At 41.1% G+C, this 20,441-nt stretch overlaps 1 long non-coding RNA gene across 1 annotated transcript in view; it reads right to left on the reverse strand.

Annotated features, from left to right (window-relative positions):
- Positions 1–1,059: 1,059 nt before the first annotated feature.
- LOC120783162 overlaps positions 1,060–20,441 on the reverse strand; it is a 33,546-nt gene continuing 14,164 nt past the window's right edge. The window contains exons 2-4 of the long non-coding RNA XR_005706306.1: positions 17,452–17,516; positions 13,364–13,628; positions 1,060–1,480 (exon numbers count right to left, since the gene is read on the reverse strand). This is a non-coding gene — a long non-coding RNA (uncharacterized LOC120783162). The remainder of the gene's footprint in view (positions 1,481–13,363; positions 13,629–17,451; positions 17,517–20,441) is intronic.

The raw sequence follows: 20,441 nt of genomic DNA on the forward strand, positions 1-20,441 counted from the left end.
GAACCTGCCCGCGAGGGTTGTTAGTGAATGACTAAATGACAACTGTGTATTTAGCCATATTGTTACAAAAAAAAAAATTGTGTCATACTGAGTGTACTGATGGAGAACAGAGAAGTGGAGTATGCTTGCAGGATTGCTTTGAGAACTTCATCTGAAATTTTACAGGAGTTTTGGCATTAAACATTTTTTTTCTTTTCAATTTTACATGGTAGCCGCCGTAATCACTAACATTTGACAGACATCTGTTAAGTCTGCCGTGAGTGATATGAAAAAGAGGACTATCACCCTATTGTGGTGTTTCTTGTTACAATAAGTAGAACTTTAATATTTGACAGCCTTATGTGAGAGAGAGAGAGAGAGAGAGAGAGAAAAGACAGGGAGAGATTAGTAAGCATGTATAGTTTTCTACCTCACTGCTTTCTCATTAAGAACACATTCTACACTTGCAATAAGCCCTCAGGGTGCACACACACACACACACACGCACACACACACACACGCACGCACGCACGCACACATGCACGCACGCGCACACACACATTGAGATTCAGACTGAGGCATATACACACACTAAAATGACCTAGACTCACATACAATAAGTCCCTCAGATCTTTTTTCATTTTGTATATTTTCTACTAATGAAAGAATAAGAGCCCAGTGGTCAGATTGCCAGTGAAGGAAAACAGGAAGTGAGAAAGAAAAAAAAGTGAAATAGAAAAAGGATGAAAAGGAGTGATATCTATTCCTGTGTTGTCTCGGTGGGAGCACCCCAAAGTAGAAACTCATTAACTACTGCCTCTCCGAAAGCGATATTACAATTGGCGTGACTAAAAAGGCAAACAATTTAAACTGTTAATGCCCAGCAATCAGCCAGAGGGTGGGGGAGGGGCATTTACGGTGTGTGTGTGTGTGGGCGGGGTGTTGCACACTTAGAAAGGAGGATGAAGGGGGGGGGGCACATGTGGCTGGTATATTCATGATCAGAGAGGAAACAAGGGTGAAGCCCGGCCAGTTTTTGTACTTTTGTATTTTTGCTTTATTCTCAGTAGAATGGTGAAGATTATAAAACAGTACTTAGACCATGTAACTCTAAAACTTACCACTGATGTTCATATTATTATTCATGCACTCGACTCTTGACAAAACTTTGCATTGCAATCAATTCAGGTAGGCAAGCAGCATCGCCCCGTTAAATCCTACAATGAATGTGTCGAGTTGGCAGCCAGTGTCAGTCAGAGAATGGGAAGTACCGAATGGCTTGGTACAGCACTGTCGCCCAGCTGGGAGCTGATCTGGGACCTGCTTGTGTGGAGGTTGCATGTTGTCCAAAGACATGCGGGCTTGGCGAAGTGGCCACCCTAAGGTGTCTGCTTGAACCTGACTGCGAATGGTGGCATGTCACTGTTGGCCCTGTGACAGACTAGCATCCTGCAGATGGATGGATGAATGGATGGATGGATGGATGGATGGATGGAGTTGACTGAAAGAATCCAACAACAAAAACAGAGGAAGAAACTGTCATTTGCTTGAGGTAATTTTGAATTGTTTGGCTATTTACACAGCACAAACCAGTGACAACGCTAAACAGTCCTCCACTTGCAAGCCTCAGCTTCTTTTATATTTATTCTTTGTCTTTCAGCTCTGATAAATGTTGATGAATCAACTTGTTGATAACATATGCACCGCCTACTTTTGTACTGGCGAATCTAACTTCTGAAAAAAAGTTCCGCTGCACTTGGCCCATGGCTCTGTCTGTCTGCACGAAACCAAATATTTTAGGCACATTTCAAGCGAAAGAACAATCTCAGAACCGTCACTTTTATACAAATGAAAAGCCAGCAGGTGCAGAAATGTTCAGAATCTGGTACCATATAATGCCTGAGGATACAGCACAGACCAGCAGTTACACGCTTTCTTTCTGAAGGACATCCTTTAACAAGAACCCACAAAAAAAGGATAATTGGCAAAACAGCGGAGCCTTGGTTTGGCTTTATTACGAAAGTCCTCAAAAGGGGTCCTTCAATTACATTGCAATACCTGACAATCCCTTCTGAGACGAGATGACTGGGAGTGACCCAGTCGTCTCGTCTCAGAAGGGATTCATATTCCCCAAAAAAGACTTATTTTACAGGCATTACTCCAGAGCTTCGTGGTAAAACTCTCCTGAAAGGCCTGCGATCGCAGTGTTCAAAGCATGTAGAGACAATCACGGAGCAAAAGAAGGTCATGTCGACAGAAAAGCCTCTCCTCTTTCACGCTGAAGAGGGGGAATAAGTAGCAGGTTTTAAATACTCTAGGATGCAAAAGGTAAACTGAGAGTATGTAGCAGTGATTCTCAACCTCTCTCAGTCTTCAGAGACACAAAACATGAAGAAGAAATTGGCTGTATTGAAATGTTCTTGGTACCCAATTCAGAAATTTGTTTTGCTTTTTAGCTTTGCATCTGTGGGGACAAATAATCGCTGCTGCTGTATATAGGACTTCTCTTCCTGTATTTATCTTTTAGGGATGTTGTGATTCCCTCGTTTTTCTTCCACAACTATTTTAAAAACATGACAGCAAATAAATGTATCAGTCTTATTTGCTCATTTCATACATGCCTCTCTTCCCCACCCAGAATAACTCAAAAACCAACCCACCACAGGAGAAGAGACTCAGTTTCTGTAATCATTAGATTTCTGCCAGACTCTTTCATCAGTCCTCTAAAGTCATGACCCTCTTAAACATCCCCAGGCCCTGACTTCGCCGCTGGTATGAAGGGAGCAAAAACAGATGCAGCTGGAAAGACACATAGATGTTACTAAGGCTCTGTTTGATCTAAAGCATTCAAAGAGAAGTCTTGGAGGACAGCGCTGAGAAGTGTGAAATAAGAGAGGGAAGCTGCAGAAAAGGCAGCATGAGGAGCTGCAAATGGTGAGGCAGAGCGAGTGGGTGTGTGGGTGTGTGTGTGTGTATGGGTGCTTCTTTGGCATTAGATTGACTGTCAGAAACAAACAGAGAGGGAGGGTATTTGTGTGCATGGCTGGATACAGTTGAAGGAGAGAAAAGCTAAGAGGAAGAGGACAACAAACACGTATATAAAAAAGGAGAGAACTCGAGACTTAGAGGAGAAATCCTTTAGGCGATGATCCCAAAGACTCAAATTTACCTTGTATTTGAATTCCACATGAATCTGCTGAATCTGTAGGTCAGTGGTTCTCAGCTTTTTCAAGTCACAACCCCCCTGAATAATCAAGTCGGTGTTTGCCCTCCCCCCAGTAGCACTGGGAAATGTAACTCGCAACACCCGGATGCAAACATACCGATCGCTCTTAAAACTGTCTGCATGTCCTTTGCCACACATACCGGTAGATGCACTGTATGCTGGCAAGCGGTTTAATGCTTTTTGGTGTCTAAATATGGCAAACACAGGGTAGTGAAGGAAGAGTCCACGGGACAAAGATAGAGAGCTGCAAGCTGTAAACAACTGTTTCTATGTGCCTGCCCCTGCTGATTTTGAGTGATTATTGTGAATGCTCTGATTATTAAATGTAAATAAATAATGCTTTGTTTGTGATGACAGTTTTGCTTAGTTTTGTTTAGCGTTCACAGCTCGGGGCTCTGTTGGAACCGGTGCCGGCACCTTGAGACACCTCCTGTTGGCCTGAATCTTGAGCTGGAATACTTTTTATGAGAAGCCATCGCTCCGTAGTCGTTCCATGTGATAGCAAGCAAAACTGTCCATAGCACCTTGGTTAAGAACCATACTGAGGCACAAAAGCGCCAAAATAAAAGAAGTTTTTTTTTGTGTCCAACAGAAATTCATGTGCACACGCACTTTGGCTCTCACAAACAAACGCAATAAAACCAGTTCTAAGGCAAATTATATGGTACAGGTGATGTAATGTAAAAACCATTCCTTAGTCTGACCTGTTATTTTTTAATGTGCTTTTTATTCCTCCACAACCATCTGGTGATTTAAAGATTTAAATAGGATTTTAAAAGAAAATACATTTTTTTTAAAATGCACACAGACATAAAAGTGTGCCATTAAAATTGAACAGAGATGATCAATTTAAGCATGGACATGATCAGCAAACTTCTTCTCAATCTGTCGATTAGATTATAAAATTTGGCCTGAAGATGGGGCTTGAGCTTCACCAAAAGTAGAAGGACTCATCCTCTGGGGATAATAAACTACCAAGGAAAATTTCATAATAATGGATAAAATTGTTGGTGAGAACCACATTTTTAATCTGACAGACGAGGTAGACGAAAAGGTCATTACTAGTCTACTACAGGACCATGAAGACTGTATCCATACTGATTTTTATTTCAGTTAGACAGTAGATGTCAAGATTTAGACTGTAACTCTCTGGAAGTGTGTCTGGGTCAACAACAAAAAAAAAACACACCAAAAAAAAATTAGACACTGCCACTGTTAGCTGTTAGCCTTTGTCGCTAGCAGAAAAATTTAAAAATCTGTCGTCCAAAAACCTTTCGCAGCGATTTCTGTCGCGTGATTATTTTATCCCTTGTGAAAGTTTGCACTGCAAAATTAAAATACAGCCCTCAAACTGATCAATTGTGATGATACAAACAAAATGTCTTCCACCAAAGGAAGAGCTGCACTATCTAATACTTGAGCTGCAGAACCACTAAGTTGTAATATTGATTAGGTTGGGTTCCAGCAATTTAGAGCACTGGATCCTGGATTTTCCACAATGTAACTCAAGAGCATTTTTCATTTGACCTTCCCTGCCCACTTCTTCCACACTTGACCCCCCCAGTTTGCAAAGCAGGACATTCAGCGGTACACCAGCAAATTGCGCGGTTATTCAGAAGACAGATGTGAAGAAAAAGGAAATACTAAGCGAAGACTAAATGCACAAACAATGACTTGACAAACAATATGTATACATGTTATTAGAGCATGATGGGACCTTTAAGAGAGGACAGGGGCGGAGAGGGGTGGGGTGGGGTTTCCAATCTTTGCTGGATTGATTTTCCACGAAACTGAGAGAAACAATTACAGGCCGGAGGGCAGTGTGAGGAGTCTGGTGTTAAAAGACGTTTAGAGAAACAGGGATGCACAATCGATTCAGGCTCATTCCCACACATTGGTAAACACTTTGCATTAAAAAGGTGCTAAATTGCTCTTGTCTGCGCTGCGGTGTTGCCCTGTGTGTAAGTGATAATAGATAAAACAATGTTGAGGCTGACTGGTGGAACACACTAGAGTTAGGACAATCACAGGTCTAAACAGAGGGCTTTGGCATAGGGATAGAGTAGGGAATGAAAAATGGATGAAGAGGTAGACAGAAAGAAGAAATAGAATACAACATAGACTAATCTCGGAGAGGAGAGTTTAGAAGCAAAGTTTTATGCCTGCTGTAGACTTTTGTAAGGCTGACAGGACTGCAGTCCTCATCAGCCCATGGCAGTTGTTGACTAGTATCAAAGGCCATAACGTGCTTGATTTTTATACCAGCACTTATTTTGTAAAATTGCATTTTAATGGTGGTTATTTGGCCTTACATAATAACTATTATTCACGTAACGCCTTTATATAGAGACATACTGTAACCTGTGTGATGTAAAAACAATGTGCTCCTTAGAATGTCAGGTAAACCGACCCTGTTCCCAGATAAGAATGTTGATACCGTACGATTCTGCATCTGTGTTATCTGGATAAGGTTTGTAACGTTCATTGTCAATATTTTAAAAATTCTTTCTTTGTACAATATCCGTGCATGCAATTAGACTCACCGGGCACTTTATTAGGAACACCTGTACAACTGTTTATTCATGCCATTATCCAATCAGCCAATCGTGTGGCAGCAGTGCAATGCATACAGTCATGCAGATGCAGCTCTGGAGCTTCAGTTAATGTTCACATTAGTAGTCAGATGGGGAAAAAAAAAAAGTGATCTCAATGACTTTGACTGTGGCATGATTGTTGGTGCCAGACGGGCTTGTTTGAGTATCTCTGAAACTGCTGATCTCCTGGGATTTCCACCACAACAGTCTCTAGAGTTTTGCTCAGCATGGTGCCAAAAACAAAAAAACACCCGATGACTGGCAGTTTTATGGAGGGAAACACTTTGTGGATGAGAGCTATTAGAGGACAATGGCAAGACTGGCTTATGATGACAGAAAGGCTACGGTAACTCAGATAAGCACTCTTTACAACTAGGGTGAGCATAAAAAGATTCACAGAATGGCCAACATGTCGAAGCAACTGAGGGGCCACGTCGGGTTCCCCTCCTGTCAGCCAAGAACAGAAATCCGAGGCTGCGGTGGACACAGGGTCACCTAAACTGGACAGTTGAAGACTGGAAAATGAGGCCAGGTCTGATGGTTCTGCCTCCAGCAGGATATTGCAGCATGTCACAAAACAGAAGTCTCAAACTGGTGTCAAGAATATGACAGTGAATTCAGTGAACTTCAATGGCCTCCCCAGTCACCAGATCTGGATCCCGTAGACCACCTTTGGGATGTGCTAGAATGGGGGACTGGCAGCTTGAATGCGCAGCTGACAAATCTGCGGAAATGATGAGATGCAGCTGCTACAAAAAGAGCACACAACTTTCTGTGCTGTCACATAATGTTGGCACAAAAATGTCTTCTCCAGAAACAATTCTGAGCACGGAAAGGTTTCGATTACGTCTTATATTGATTACATCTTAATTATCTATCACCACAATCGTGTCAAAATGGATTATCCATTCAGATTTTTTGGTGATACCAAATCCGCTTTTCAACCTTCAATTTGTTTGCTCAGTATGTTTCTAAACAGTGATCACTTTGCCAATAAACTGTTAAATACGCTCATTCTCGCTCTGTGGAACTCTGAAGAGGCGATTATTTAGCTTTGCAGGAGACATTTTAAAAGCTTGTATGGATGTTTTGATTCCTTTTTTACACTGTTTAACACATCGTTTGCCATGATTCTCTTTTACTAGACTTTTCCACTGAAATCCATTGTAACAGCTGTGAATCTAAGAGAACAAACTTTTCTGTTCCAACTTTCACTCCTACAAACAATTGTTATTTGATACTCAAAAGATACATTTTCAGTGGAGTATCCTTTTTGTGTGGTTGTATTTACCTGTTTTTGTATTTTGCTCAGTCAGTGGATATCCTTTTTGAAATAAATCAGTTTGTGCCGGTGCTATGCATAACATTTGTGGTGAAAAGTATGTAAGGATAGCAGTTTAATAGTTTGTAAAAAGTGTCCAAAGTTCCAGTAGGTTCTGTGCAGAAAAAGACTGATGATGAAGCGTTTGTACTGGTCTTGATGCTACTTGGATGTGGTTGTATTGATTTCCTTTTGCCTTCTTTGTATACTTGTTTCTTTCTCTGTATGTGATAAATGTGTGTGTGTGTGTGTGTGTGTGTGTGTGTGTGTGTGTGTGTGTGTGTGTAACCATGTCAGTCTGCCCACTTCAAGTCTCCAGTGACAGTCTGTATTATTGAGGCTTGCCTACATTAAGAGAGAGGTGCCGAAACAGAGACGAGACAAACATTAAACAGAAGTCGCAAAGGGAGGAAAAGGGAAAGCTGAATACAGATGGAGAAAAAAGACAATACAGAAAAAAAGACAGAGAGAGACGGTTTACAAGGCCAGATTATCCTCTCTTTTATCCTTTGCTCCACTTCCATTCTTTCCTTTTTTGTTCTATATCTTGCATCATTCTATCAATCCTTGAATCTAATAACTTAAATAACTTTAATTGTCTGAAAGAGCCATATCACTTACGGATTTTTGTGCACCCGGAGAAGGACTGTGTTGCCTTATGGTCCTAAAAACCCAAAAACATGTCCTAAAAACATGGAACCTTAGGGAATCCTGAAAAACCTATTCTACTTACCCGTAGTAAGTAGAAGAGGCAGTAAGTACCTCTTAGGTACTTACCTCTTAAGTACTTATTGCGCCCAGTAATAAGTACTAATAACTATTCATTCCATTTCATTGGAATGAATGGGGGACCATCTTGGAACATGGTATCAAGCTCTGTTGATACATCCATGCTAATATCCCACTAGAGACGGATGACAGTAGCCAGTTCCATTTTGGATTTCGTTTCCAGTGGCAAAACACCCAGATTCACTAAGCTCTAATGCTGACAAATTGCTTATGGAACTGATCTCCCCTTGCTCTTTTTTTTTATTTATTAGAAAACAGCAATGTAGAAAACATCAACGGTAAGGTCTTTCAGGCACGTCCAACTGGTAGGAGACCCCGGGGTAGACCCAGAACACGCATGAGAGATTATATATCTCAACAGGCCTGGGAACGCCTCGCGGTCCCCCAGGAGGAGCTGGAAAACATGGCTGGGGAGAGGGCTTATCCAAAGCCGGCTCGCTGCCTCCGCGAGCCAACTTTTGATAAGCGGCAGAAAAAGGAAGGATGGATGGATGGAATCTCTTGGCTATTGTCCAGTTAATGACAACCAAATTTAAATTGTTTGTCCATGCCATCTAGAATGACACACAGAAGCGTTTTCGGATCTGACGTGGGACGGCAGGGCGACATCACTTGTCTTAGCCTTGCCAAACCGATAGAAATCTCCACTGAAAAATGAGGCAGAATTAGGCTGTGACAAACTTACGGTTAAGGTTTGATTAGGTTCAGGCACAAAGATGACAGTGTGGATTAGAATAAGGACTATGTTAAATTAAGGGAGACATCATGGTTTGACTTATAATTACTACGTTGTTGAGGTTATGGGACTTTTGCACTCATGGTTACGGTAACAAATGTGGTTAAGGTTGTGGGATAATTGTGGTTACGCGTTAAAAAAAACGCTGACTGTCAGTTTGAAACGGGAAAAAAAAACAGCTGCCTCCCGTGTTAAATGTTTGGTGTTTTGCTGGTCCAACCATCCAACCCATCTTCCTTCCACTTTGCTCCCGTCGTAATTACTACAACAGCTACTGTGCTTTGTCACTTGAATGTATTCATATCTAGTTTCGGGGCTCTTCCTGAAACGACTGATGTTGTTGTTCTTTTTGGGAGCAAGGCGTTGTCAATGTTCTCCCTCTAAGCCTATGTCTCAGCCAAAGATTGGCCATTAGAGGAGGAAGTACCACTCTGATCTTCGTCAAGTGTTTTTTCAGTCCAACAAGATCAAGAAATTGATAAGTTATTTCTGGTGAAATGATTTAGGCGATCACGTCACATCAATTCCGGGAGTCCTGACTCCCAATTAAACTTTCCTAATATTATATCAGTGTTTTAAGTTTATCAGTTCAAAAGTTCAGAACCAGGACGTCCACCAGTTGGAGCAAGAAGCTCATGAAAGATAAAGTGTAAACGTAAGTAGGCAACAGTTGTTATTTTAGTGCGTCAGATACATATACGTATCTTCTGCTGTTCATCTCATCTACAGGTTTGAGTTACAGGTTGTGAACATTACTTAAGTCTGCAGTGTGTCTGCCTTCTTACCGATGAAAGGTGACCACTAATCTCATTTCAGTCTGGAGTTCTAGTTATTTATAACTTTAGTTGCATGTTAATGTTGAAAGCATCTACACTTTTAACTTTGCTAACTCTCTTCTTTTCCATATTTCCAGTCTCTTCCGTCTTTATTTTGCCTCGTCTCTTTGTTTCTTCTTAACTCATTCCCTCTCATTTACTCTTCCTCACCTTTTCCCTCCTCTTCTCCACTCTTACTCTCATACTCTCTCTCCTTTCCTTGTTTCTTTTCCCCTTTTTCTTTGCCCCTTCCCTTTTTTGAAAACATCTTTCTCTCTCTCCTTCCTTCTCCTCCTCCTCTCATCTCCTTTGGAACCTCCATTGTCCCCCCCCTCACCATCTGAACCAATTAAAGGTTGTGGATTTGCAAAGCAGTGCTGGCTCAACCAATGACAAGCCGCAGTAAATCTGGCCGAGAAATCAGCTTCCCCTGTGACAACAGGCAGGTTCAAGGTTATGAGAGTTAATACACACACCAACACACACACACACACACACACACACACACACACACACACACACACACAGCCTGAAACAGGAGGTGTAGGACGCTCTGGCTTTGTGCCAAAATAAAAGAACAAATTGGATTTGAGAGAGAGGGGCTGAGGGAAGGAGAGAGACAATGAGAGGGTATCCCATAGAGAAGGAGGACTGTTGTGTGTGTCTGTGTATGTGTAGGAGAAAAAGAGATAGTAAGAAAGTGTGTAAATCTAACTCTGAGAAACTCAAGAACATCCAAATTTGAGCTTTGCATTTATGGTGATATCATAACCACAGCGCTTTTTCTCTACAGGTGGTCACAGTTGAGCCTTGTGTTACTCCAATCACAGATGCACAGAGACCATATTGAAAACATGCATTTATTAGTGGGAAGGTTTCACACTAGAGGGAAAAATGTTGCATTTTCAAAAATGCCTGCATAAACATCTTTTAACTAATTTGTGTGTGTGTGTGTGTATGTGTAAATGTGAAAGAAGGGGGTGCATAATGAACATTAAGAATATTAGCATCAGTAACACAATGTGTGCTATAAACAAACTATATGATTAACGCGGGTGTTTACTATGTGAACAGACAAACCACTACCACTGAATCCTAGAGCTGACCTGAGTATGCAGAATCATTAGCGTCAATCTGCAGCTTTTTGCTTTTGAACTCCCCTCACTGTGCACAGGGCCATCACCTGTGCACAGTGAAGGGCCAGCCATTGATTCGCAAGCGTAAAGCTTAATTAAACTGAGCGACTTCCTTGACACTGAGCCGAGGACAGTCACAAACGTTGCCATAACGTCATAGCACTCTAAACAAACAAAGAAAACAAAAACTACGCAGTAACCCAATGAATCTTGACTATTTGACAACCAAGACAACAAGTTGAAATGACACAGTGATTCCTAATTTCCACGTCGCATGCTTAATATTTACATCTGTAGGGTTCTGCGTACGGGCGGCTGATGTGAAGACAACACAGAGTCAACCTGAGCTGATGTGACGCCACTGAGTAGCACCATCCATTTGGTATATACTGGTCTCAGAGACCGGAGAGATGCTCAGAGCCTTGTAGGTTGTAAATGAGTAAGAAAGTAAGTAAAAAATGAAAAGATGTTGCATGTTATATAAATCAAAATAATATGTGTTATTTAAAGAAATCGAAATATGTTTGTTAATATCTTAGCAAAACCTTTAGCTTATTTCTCTGTTTGTGTATTCCTTGTATTCTTAAGAGCTTTACATTTAGGTGTTTTGAATTTGCTTTCGGCTGAGAAATCCTTTGTCTTCCTCTTCCTCACTCTGTATGATTTTTGAACGTTGCTAAAAATTGTGCCTTTCGAAGAAGACTTTGCTCTTTGAATTCTTCCCATGCTATTTGCAGAAGGCGGCACCAAAACGCCCGAACCCGACTTGCTGCTGCTTTTGACTGCTGAATCGTTAAATATAAATATATCTACCACTGAGAGACCCAATAATGTCTGATGGAATGGATTTTCAAAACCTTTTATATTTTTGAATGTATGTCTGGATTGGCATTTCTGTCTCTCTCTGTACCTCAGCTTTGCTGCCTAAAAGCCCTGATAAATCTGTGTTTTTAGTCTGAATTCTTCTCGAATCATACTTCACTGTCAGAGGGAGCCTTTCCCTGTGATTTTCAGTGACAGGTGGTAAAATAACTGTACCACACCAGTTTTTACTATCGTTTCATTTGATAAATTGCATTTGCTTTCAATGACAAAAAAAAAAAAAAAAAAAGGTTTTAAAAAGTCTGCCTTAACTCTCTTCCTCCCATCTTTCCCAATCAACTTTTCCATTAAAGAAATAGGCATGGCGTGACTATAAATTTAAGTTGAATGTCTGACTGCTGACCCAGAAGCTTCCCATCTCATTTTAAATAACGGAAGAGGCTCATCAACGACTGTTTTAGTTGGGGAAGACTGACTGGCCTTCTGTGGCTCATAATGAGTTTGTGAACGTGTTCTAGCTAAGCGGTTGTCTCTTTGAGACGGATCGGGAGCACATCCGAATGTATGTATGTTTGCTTTGAAACTGTGTCAACGAGAGACAGGAAAACTGACTGCAGGCGCCGAAAATGATTTTTACAATTTGACAAAACTAAAGGTCTACTGCAAGGCTAGCAGCTCTGTATCTTAGGCAGAGTGTTTGTTTTGAGCTAAATGCTAGAATCAGCATGGTAAAAGGCTGACAATTACCACGTTAACATGGTGATGTTCAGGCGGTAATGTCAATCATACTCACCCTTTCGCTATTGCCTGCCTAGTACGCTAACATCGCTAACTGGCACTAGACACGAAGCACAGCTGAGTCTGATGTGAGTGTCACTAGTTTGGCAGATATTTGTTCTCAAGCACTGGATAAACTGAATGAATGTCTCTGCAAAATTTCATGACAATGTATCCATTAGTTGTTGAGACATTTCAATCCGGACCAAAGTGGTGGACCGACTAACCATCTCTAGAGCCAGGACACTGCTGACGTGACGATATCATAACCCCAGCGCTTTTTCTCTATACATGGTGACATCGGAGCCACACGCTACTCTAGTCACAGATGCACAGAGACCATATTGAAAACATGCATTTATTATTCATTTGGGAAGGTTTCACAACAATGAAGAGATGTTGCATTTTCAAAAATGTACACCTATACACCTTTGAACTTAATTGTGTGTGTGTGTGCTGCCACTACTGCGGCTAACGGTAAAATAATTACCGTTAGCCTTCATTAACAATTTTTCTTATTGGAATTCTTCACTCACTACACACACACACACACACACACACACACACACACACACACACACACACCTGTGTGGTTTCCTGAATTCATTGATCAAAAAAGTGTGATCTGATTTTCATCAAAGTCACAAGTATAAAGTAGACAAATGCAATGTGCTTAAGCTAGTGATACACAAACAATGATAATTGTTTTTGTCTTTATGGAACACACCCATTTGTACAACGGTGTATTAGGGCCATTGCAGGTTAAAAAAATAAAGAACAGAGCCACGGGAGGGGGGGTATTTACAAGATAAAATTTACAAGATAAAAAAACGTGAATATTCTCTGATATTAATGTGGTCAATTTAATGGGCTAAACTCACAGATTTACGAGTATAAAAATTTAAAAAGTAGGGTTTTTTTTTTTTTTGTCAAGGAACCACATCGCATCACTTTGCAAGGATGGATAAACCAAATCACACCACAGACACCGACGTTCACCACGTATTATGCTTTCAGTGTTTGACCTAATGTAATTAAATTGTACTTTGCAACCAGAGTTAGCAATAACGAAATCCTCGTGATTTTAGCCCAGAATCACCGTATTATCATAGGCGTCTTTGAAGAGACATTAATGTGAATGGGGCCCATTCAAAAGAAAACAACATACCGATTTGGATGAGGTGATAGCTTTTCCAGAGCTACAGCAAAACTGACAGATGCAAGGATATCGCGGGTTGCACCTCTGGTGTGATGAGGTTGATCCTGCCTGGCAAAGTGAAGCGATGTAGGTCATGGCAGTCTCCTTATTGCTAAATCCGACTGCATAGCATAATTTGATTAGGTCATCCACTGCAGGCATTATACACGGCAAACGGCGGCGTCTGTGCTGTGATGAAGTTTATCCAACATGGCAAATTGAAGTGATGTGGTACCTTGACAAAAAAAAAAAAGAAACAATGAGTTTTTTTCTTTTAAATTTGTGACTTTAATCTCGAAAATTCAGAGTTTTTTCTCTGAATATTACCCCATTCCCCTGGACCCATCTTTTTTTTTTTAATCTACAATGGCCCTAATATGCTGTTGAACATTGAACATTCATAATACTGATGGAGAAGGTAATTGAACCCTTGAATTTAATAACTGGACAAACCTCCTTTGGCAGCAATAACCTCAAACAAACAATTCCAGTGGCTACGGATCAGACCTGCACAAAGTTCAGTAGAATTTTGGACCAATCTTCATTACAGAAGTGCTTCAGTTCAGATATGTTCTCGGGTTGTCTGGTGTGAACGGCTCTCTGAGGTCATTCCACAGCATCTTTCCTGTGTTAGGGTCTGGGCTCTGACTATGTCACTCCAAAAAGGAGGATTTTCTTTATTTTTAGTCATTCTGTAGTAGATTTACATCGATGTTTGGGGTTATTGTCCTACTGCATCACCCGACTTCAGCTGTCACGCAGCCAATCTGACATAATCCTGTAAAGTACCCTGATAAACTTGGGAAATACTTTTTTTCCCCTCGATTGATGGCGAGCTGTCAGGGCCCAGAGGCAGCAAAGCAGCCCCAACTCGTGTTGCTCCCCCCACCATACTTCACCGTTGGGAAGATGTTTTCACGTCAGTGCCATTTTTACACCGTACGCAGTGCGGCATGTTCAAGCTTAGTTTCAATTCAAGCTTAGTTTCATCGGTCTACAAAATATTTTTCGAGTAGCATTTTCGAGTGCGAAGCTGGTCTTTGGCAAATAGGGTCCACAGTGAATGTTTATTTGGAGAGCAGTGGCTACCTCCATGCTCCATGCAGCCATGCACCATGATTTGTGCATGGTACACCCATGATCGGAGATGTTAAGCAGCTCCATTGATTCCTTTAAACCGTTAACTGTTGCTCGGGGCTTCTGTTTATACCTCTGTCTCCATTTATAGACAGTTTGTCAAACGGTGGACCGATGAATATCTAAACTCTGAGAGCACTTCATAACCCTCTCCAGCTCTATGCGAATCGACAGTTCTTCATCGTTTTGGGAGGCACCGTTCACTTCAACAGACGCTTCTCGAGAATAGCAGACTCAAAACGTTTGAGCGCTTTTTATAAGACAAAGTATCTCCAACCCGCGCCTCCGATGATCGGGTTTCAACGATAGGAATCCTGGTTTGCTTACTCCTGAGTTCAGTTCAGCATTTGTTGATGTCACTAGCCAAGGGCTTCACATGCTTTTTCCAACATACACTGTGAGTGTCTGAATGATGTATTCAATATAGACAAGCACCATACAAGAATTTGTGTGTAATTAGTTAAAACAGATGAGGAGATGAGGATCTAACCATCTCGTAAGACAAATGTATTCGTAAATGCAGGTAATTCCATAGGGTTCACTTACTTTTTCTTGCCTCTGTATCTCAGTAACATATAGACGTAGTACAGTCCCTCATTTTCTATAATGTCTTTCTTTTATTCTCTGTCAGTAGGTTTCATAAATTACAGAAAAGGAAAAAAAAACAAAAGACTTGCTGCTCTGGACTCGGCTTTGTAGCTTCTAATTATTTCATAAAAAATACACCCAACACACACACGCACAGAGCAAAGATACAAGCATTATGTACCCAATTATTTGCACACACACACACACACATTCAAAGACACACACATCGCAGCTGAGAGCAGCTTTGACACTCCCAGCTGTAATAACTCCCTTCTCAGACATCAAAGAATGACATAACCACAGGATGGCAGAAGAGAAGATCGTTGATTGTGTTTATCTGTGTGTGTGTGTGTGTGTGTGTGTGTGTGTGTGTGTGTGTGCGTGCGCGAGTCTGTCCGTGCACTCATGGTTGCGTGCCCGCAGAAAAAAAGTGAGAGGCGTCTCATAGGTTGAAAACTAAGTATGATCGTTTGTGTTTGTGTGTCCGTGTATGTGTTTTTGTGTGTGGTTGAAAACTCTTAGAGAAAAGGAGAAATACTTTGTTCCATAATAACTTTGACTCCAAACATTTCTCGGTCTTACTTTCAAAAGGAACAAAGGATGTCTGCTGTGCCCTCCCTGCTGAGCTCTCACTAATTTAGACAGCAGCTTATAGATCACTGTACACAAAGCAGAGGGGGTTACACACACGCGCACACACACACGCACACACACACGCACAGATCACTGTACACAAAGCAGAGAGGGTTACACACACAGAGAGATCATTGAGGGTTACAACAAATATGTAGTCTCTCAGAAGTGCTGTTTGGACTGTCTGAAAGCAATGAAAATATGTTCTCCGACATTTGGAGAGGAGTCTGTGTTGGCTCTTGAACAACCATCCCCCTTCTGTCGCCAGGATGGATTTGGTGCCCTGTTGGTATTCTACACACATCAGAAAAATATAGCTATCAGGGCTACGATCAGGACCACCTGAGTCCAAACAGGCTCTCAGACAAGACCCGAGACCGATCAAACTGAAAAGTGCCCAGTCAATATTCTTTGTGTTGCTGTTTGTTTGACGGTTGAGTGAGAGATCACTGTGATATAATTTCAATGACTTGGTTCAGTCTTTTAGATTTAGAAAAGTTTGAAATGTGATGGGGACAGAAAACGACGAGTAGTGTTTGTAACTATTGTAATTATATTGGAAAAAAAATATTTTTGCACAATATCATATGCTAAGTATGATATCTTTCCACTTATTTGCTTCAAGATCTAAGATCTTACAGATCTAAAATGAAGATGCTTGGATGTCGCATGGCAAAGACATTATAAAAATACACAGGAGCAAACCTGATGACATAGAACAGTACATGTTATATTAAAGAATCCTGCATCTCTATGGAGGACTGCACTGAAACATGATTAGAAAGAAAGTTAATTGCACCCAAGTTTTTTGTTTTTGTTTTTTTTCCTCAGACATCACGACACGCTGAAGTGAACATACAATATGACCAATCAATAACTAGCTGGCATGAATCTGATAAATCCTGCCGCATTGTCTTGCAACATAATCAAATTAGTTACCGGATGAAGTTTTAAACAAACAGTCACCTCAGTCATTAAATATGTGGCCTTTGCTGTGAGACGTAGCACTGCCGCTCTTTTAGGGTGAACCTTGATGTTATATTTTATAAAAGTGTAAAAACGTCCGCTACAAAAAAATCTGGGAAACCCTGCAGTTGGGTGCAACAGAGGTAAACAGCTAACTGTGCTAGCAAAAACTCAAGCATTTGAAACATCCCAAGCACACGATCGGACCAAAAGCGGACATTTGGGTTTGCCAAATGGTAACTTTGCAACCGTTGCAAATCCAAGCTGACTAGAGCTGCTGTCCATTGAAAAGTAGCACATTACAAACGTCTCAGAGCCGCCTATCAAACCGTAAGTTGTCTGATACTCAAATCATACGTTCTTGTCGCAGTATCACTTGAAGGTTTGATCCATCGCCTACCATCAGCAAAGAAAATGAGCCTTCAGTCGATTGATAGGGGATTTTGAACAAATTTGTGTTGTCTCGATCTGTAGGGATGGGATGCACCGGAGTTGCATACCCAATAAGTAATTCAGGGTGATAAAGCCGTTTAAAGCCTGGTTTTTAAGTTCATTTGGCCGAAGCTATGCACATCAGGTTGCATAGCAGCAGGACTGTTTCATAGCCACTTCAAATATCAATCAGTTACCATTACTGCCTCCAGCCTCCCATATTTACCAGAAAGCTCTGCAGTTATTCAAACTGACACAGTCCATATGAGTGACTGATTGAGGATGTCCTTCATATTTTTTACCTTGTTGCTTTGTGATGAGAAAAACTCTACGCCGCGCTGTCTCATTACTGTAGACTGTAATCAATCTAAGGGAGGAGAAAACAGTATGAGCTGTCTGGGAAAAAAAAAAAAAAAACATCAAGGAATCAATTGGATGGAAACAAGTTTTGAAACTTTTCGTTTTGTTTTGTTTTGTTTTGAAAGTAGCTTTTAATCCAGCAAAAGTTAACTAAACACATTTGCACACAGTCGTCCCTTTGCACGTGTGTGACTGTCCTCTACTTTAGATTTTGGGTAAGTGGTGGACACCATTGGTGGGAACTACATCATCATCATCATCATCTGGGAAAGTGGTTATTAGGACTCCACTATGTATATTATTTTTATATGTATATTATATTTATGTATAATCTAATTGAATCCAATCTAATCTAATATTATAATATATATATATTCCCAATTATAAGTTCTTACATAATAGTTAACATGAAATTACTGAATGTATGCAGCCGCAGTGGTGGGCAGGTTAGATTAAAAATAAAAATGTTACCCAAGAGTAAAAAAGAAGTGATAACGATAAGAAGTGATAAAGGCACGATGATTTACTTACCTGTCAAATCATGTAAGATACAATCTAATTTACGAGAAACATACTGAGTGTGCCGATGGCTGTAAAAAAGTGGATTATGCAGCAGAGGCTTTTCTAAAGGTTTCCGTGGACGTTTTGAGTGTCCAAATCAGGGTGGGGCTGGTAATGCTTTAACCCCATGTCACACTGATGCTCTGTGTTAGAGACATACTACACAACGCATCACGGCATCACTACGCTAAAGTTGCAGATAGGTGCCAGGTTATGAATAAAGACATTCATATTTACGCGTTGGAAATGTTGAGAGAATTTTAGAGAGCATCACAGTCCCGCTCTGTATTATACTTTTCTGTCTCCTCACTGTAGACTGAGACACTGTGTTGAGTTTTCTGACTGGCTCGGTCTCCTTGGAGCGAAGCTTTTCTGGGTCACAAAGACAGCGAGGGATTACATTTCCCTGGTGCCAAGATGTTAAAATCCCCATTATTATTAATAAACCCCTGAAACCCACGGGACCCCCCCTCCCACCCGCCCATCCTCCTATAATTGACTCATTAATTGACTCATTTAAATCTGTCTAATTATTTAATCAATTAAATTCAATTTAGCTGATTGCACACTTCGCATTTAGCATCAAGTGCATGGTCTTCAGAGGGGGGTGGAGGTGAAGAAAGAGACCAAGAGAACTGACGAATAAATGTGTTTCGTGATAATAACCGTTAATGCGCAGGCTAATTACGGAGGTAAATTGAGCATTTTGTCTTAACTGATTTAAGCTTGTTACAAGGGCACGGTGCCAGCTTCGTTAGCATGTCGTGAGCACTTCATCTGGATGACAGTAATTGGAGGTGAATGTTCTCATTTCTTGTCATTCTCTGCCCTAGCTAGGCCTGCAGGACATCCATCATAACTAATGGACATGTACAGTAAACCTGTAATGGAAAGAAATCTAGAGAGAAATCTCGCTGGGAGGTTCTCACACCGCAAGGCCAGGTAAGAGCTGATCAGGGCCAATTTACACCCATTGGACATTTTCACTTGAAAATATAACAATTTTCTCAGCTGGACTTATGAAATGGTTTCTGATGATATGTTACGTCTTCACACTATTACCTCTTGTTATTTTGTCTTGCCAGAATGCAGTTGGGGTGAGGTACAATGTCGAAATGGACACGGCAGCGAGTGGAACCAGCACCAGGCTAACCCCCACTGGACTGACCAGCTCTTGGGCGCTGGATGTGTCCTTTACAACCAGTCAGCTGCTGGTCCCGCTCTGTCTCGGCTCCGCAGCTCAACCCAGTCCGCTCGCTTAATTCTCTCCTAAATGTGGGGATGGAGAGACGCAGGCGTAAACTCTGTGGGACGCAATGCAATCATTTCTGATATTTTGATCACGTGCTACCTTACTGCTTACTACTGGGCCCATGACAGGATTTCAAAAATAGCTAAACTATCTGAACACTATTGGGGGAATATAGTCGAAACCATCGTCACTACATATATCACTGCTACTCCCCACTTGTGTCATCTCTTTTTTTTTTTTTTAAACTAACAAACAAGACTGCATAGTCTGGATCCAGTTTGCATTGGGTTGGTGTTTGATAACATTTTAGTATATGTGAACCCAGCATTGCCTTTGCTTACTGAAAGAGAATTCTGTTGAGTCTGCTATCAAATCTACTCAACTTTAGCTTCAACGGTTTCAGGTGAAATAAAAAACTATATTTTTTCACAAATGTAAACACAAAGACTGGCACTTAAATAATTAAAACATGTTTTTCCACATAGATCGCGCCATGAGTACCAGAATGTTTTAATAATCTCAGGTACCGAAGATAGTCCTCAAACCGAATGGTCAGCAGTTTTCAGGACTGTTTCTCTGGAAGACAGTGTGAAAACTGTTCACAGTATGGTCTGTGAATTATTCAGAGAAGGCCAGGGTATTATTCTGGAACAACGTGTTGCTGTGGGTTTTTCAAACGGAATTTTTCATTGCTTTGACCACCAAAAACAAGGCTCTACTCAACCCCAGAGTAGTGGCAGAAAACCCAGCCATCTTAGAAACTGGGATCCTACTATATGCATGGCCAGATAGTGCCAGGTGTATTTCAAAAAATAGGTTTATCTGTAATATGGGTTAACTGACCCTTTAATATATGATTGTTGATGAGATGGAGCATTTTACTAAATTGGAACCATATCCTAACTGAAACCAGATATCAGAGCATCCTCTCGTCGCGGTCTCTCCCATTGCCCAGAATGGATCACAGTAGAAGATAAGAAGATATAGAAGATATCGCCACATTTGGTTGCACTGTGGGCGCTCAGTTACTGCGAACTCTCCGGCTATAAAACATCCCTTATGGGCTGTGCTGACAGATGCCGGCACAGTCAGTTCATAAAAGTACTTCCAAGGTGAAAC

Source organism: Xiphias gladius, chromosome 21 (genome assembly GCF_016859285.1).
Source record: "Xiphias gladius isolate SHS-SW01 ecotype Sanya breed wild chromosome 21, ASM1685928v1, whole genome shotgun sequence".
NCBI lineage: Eukaryota > Metazoa > Chordata > Actinopteri > Istiophoriformes > Xiphiidae > Xiphias > Xiphias gladius.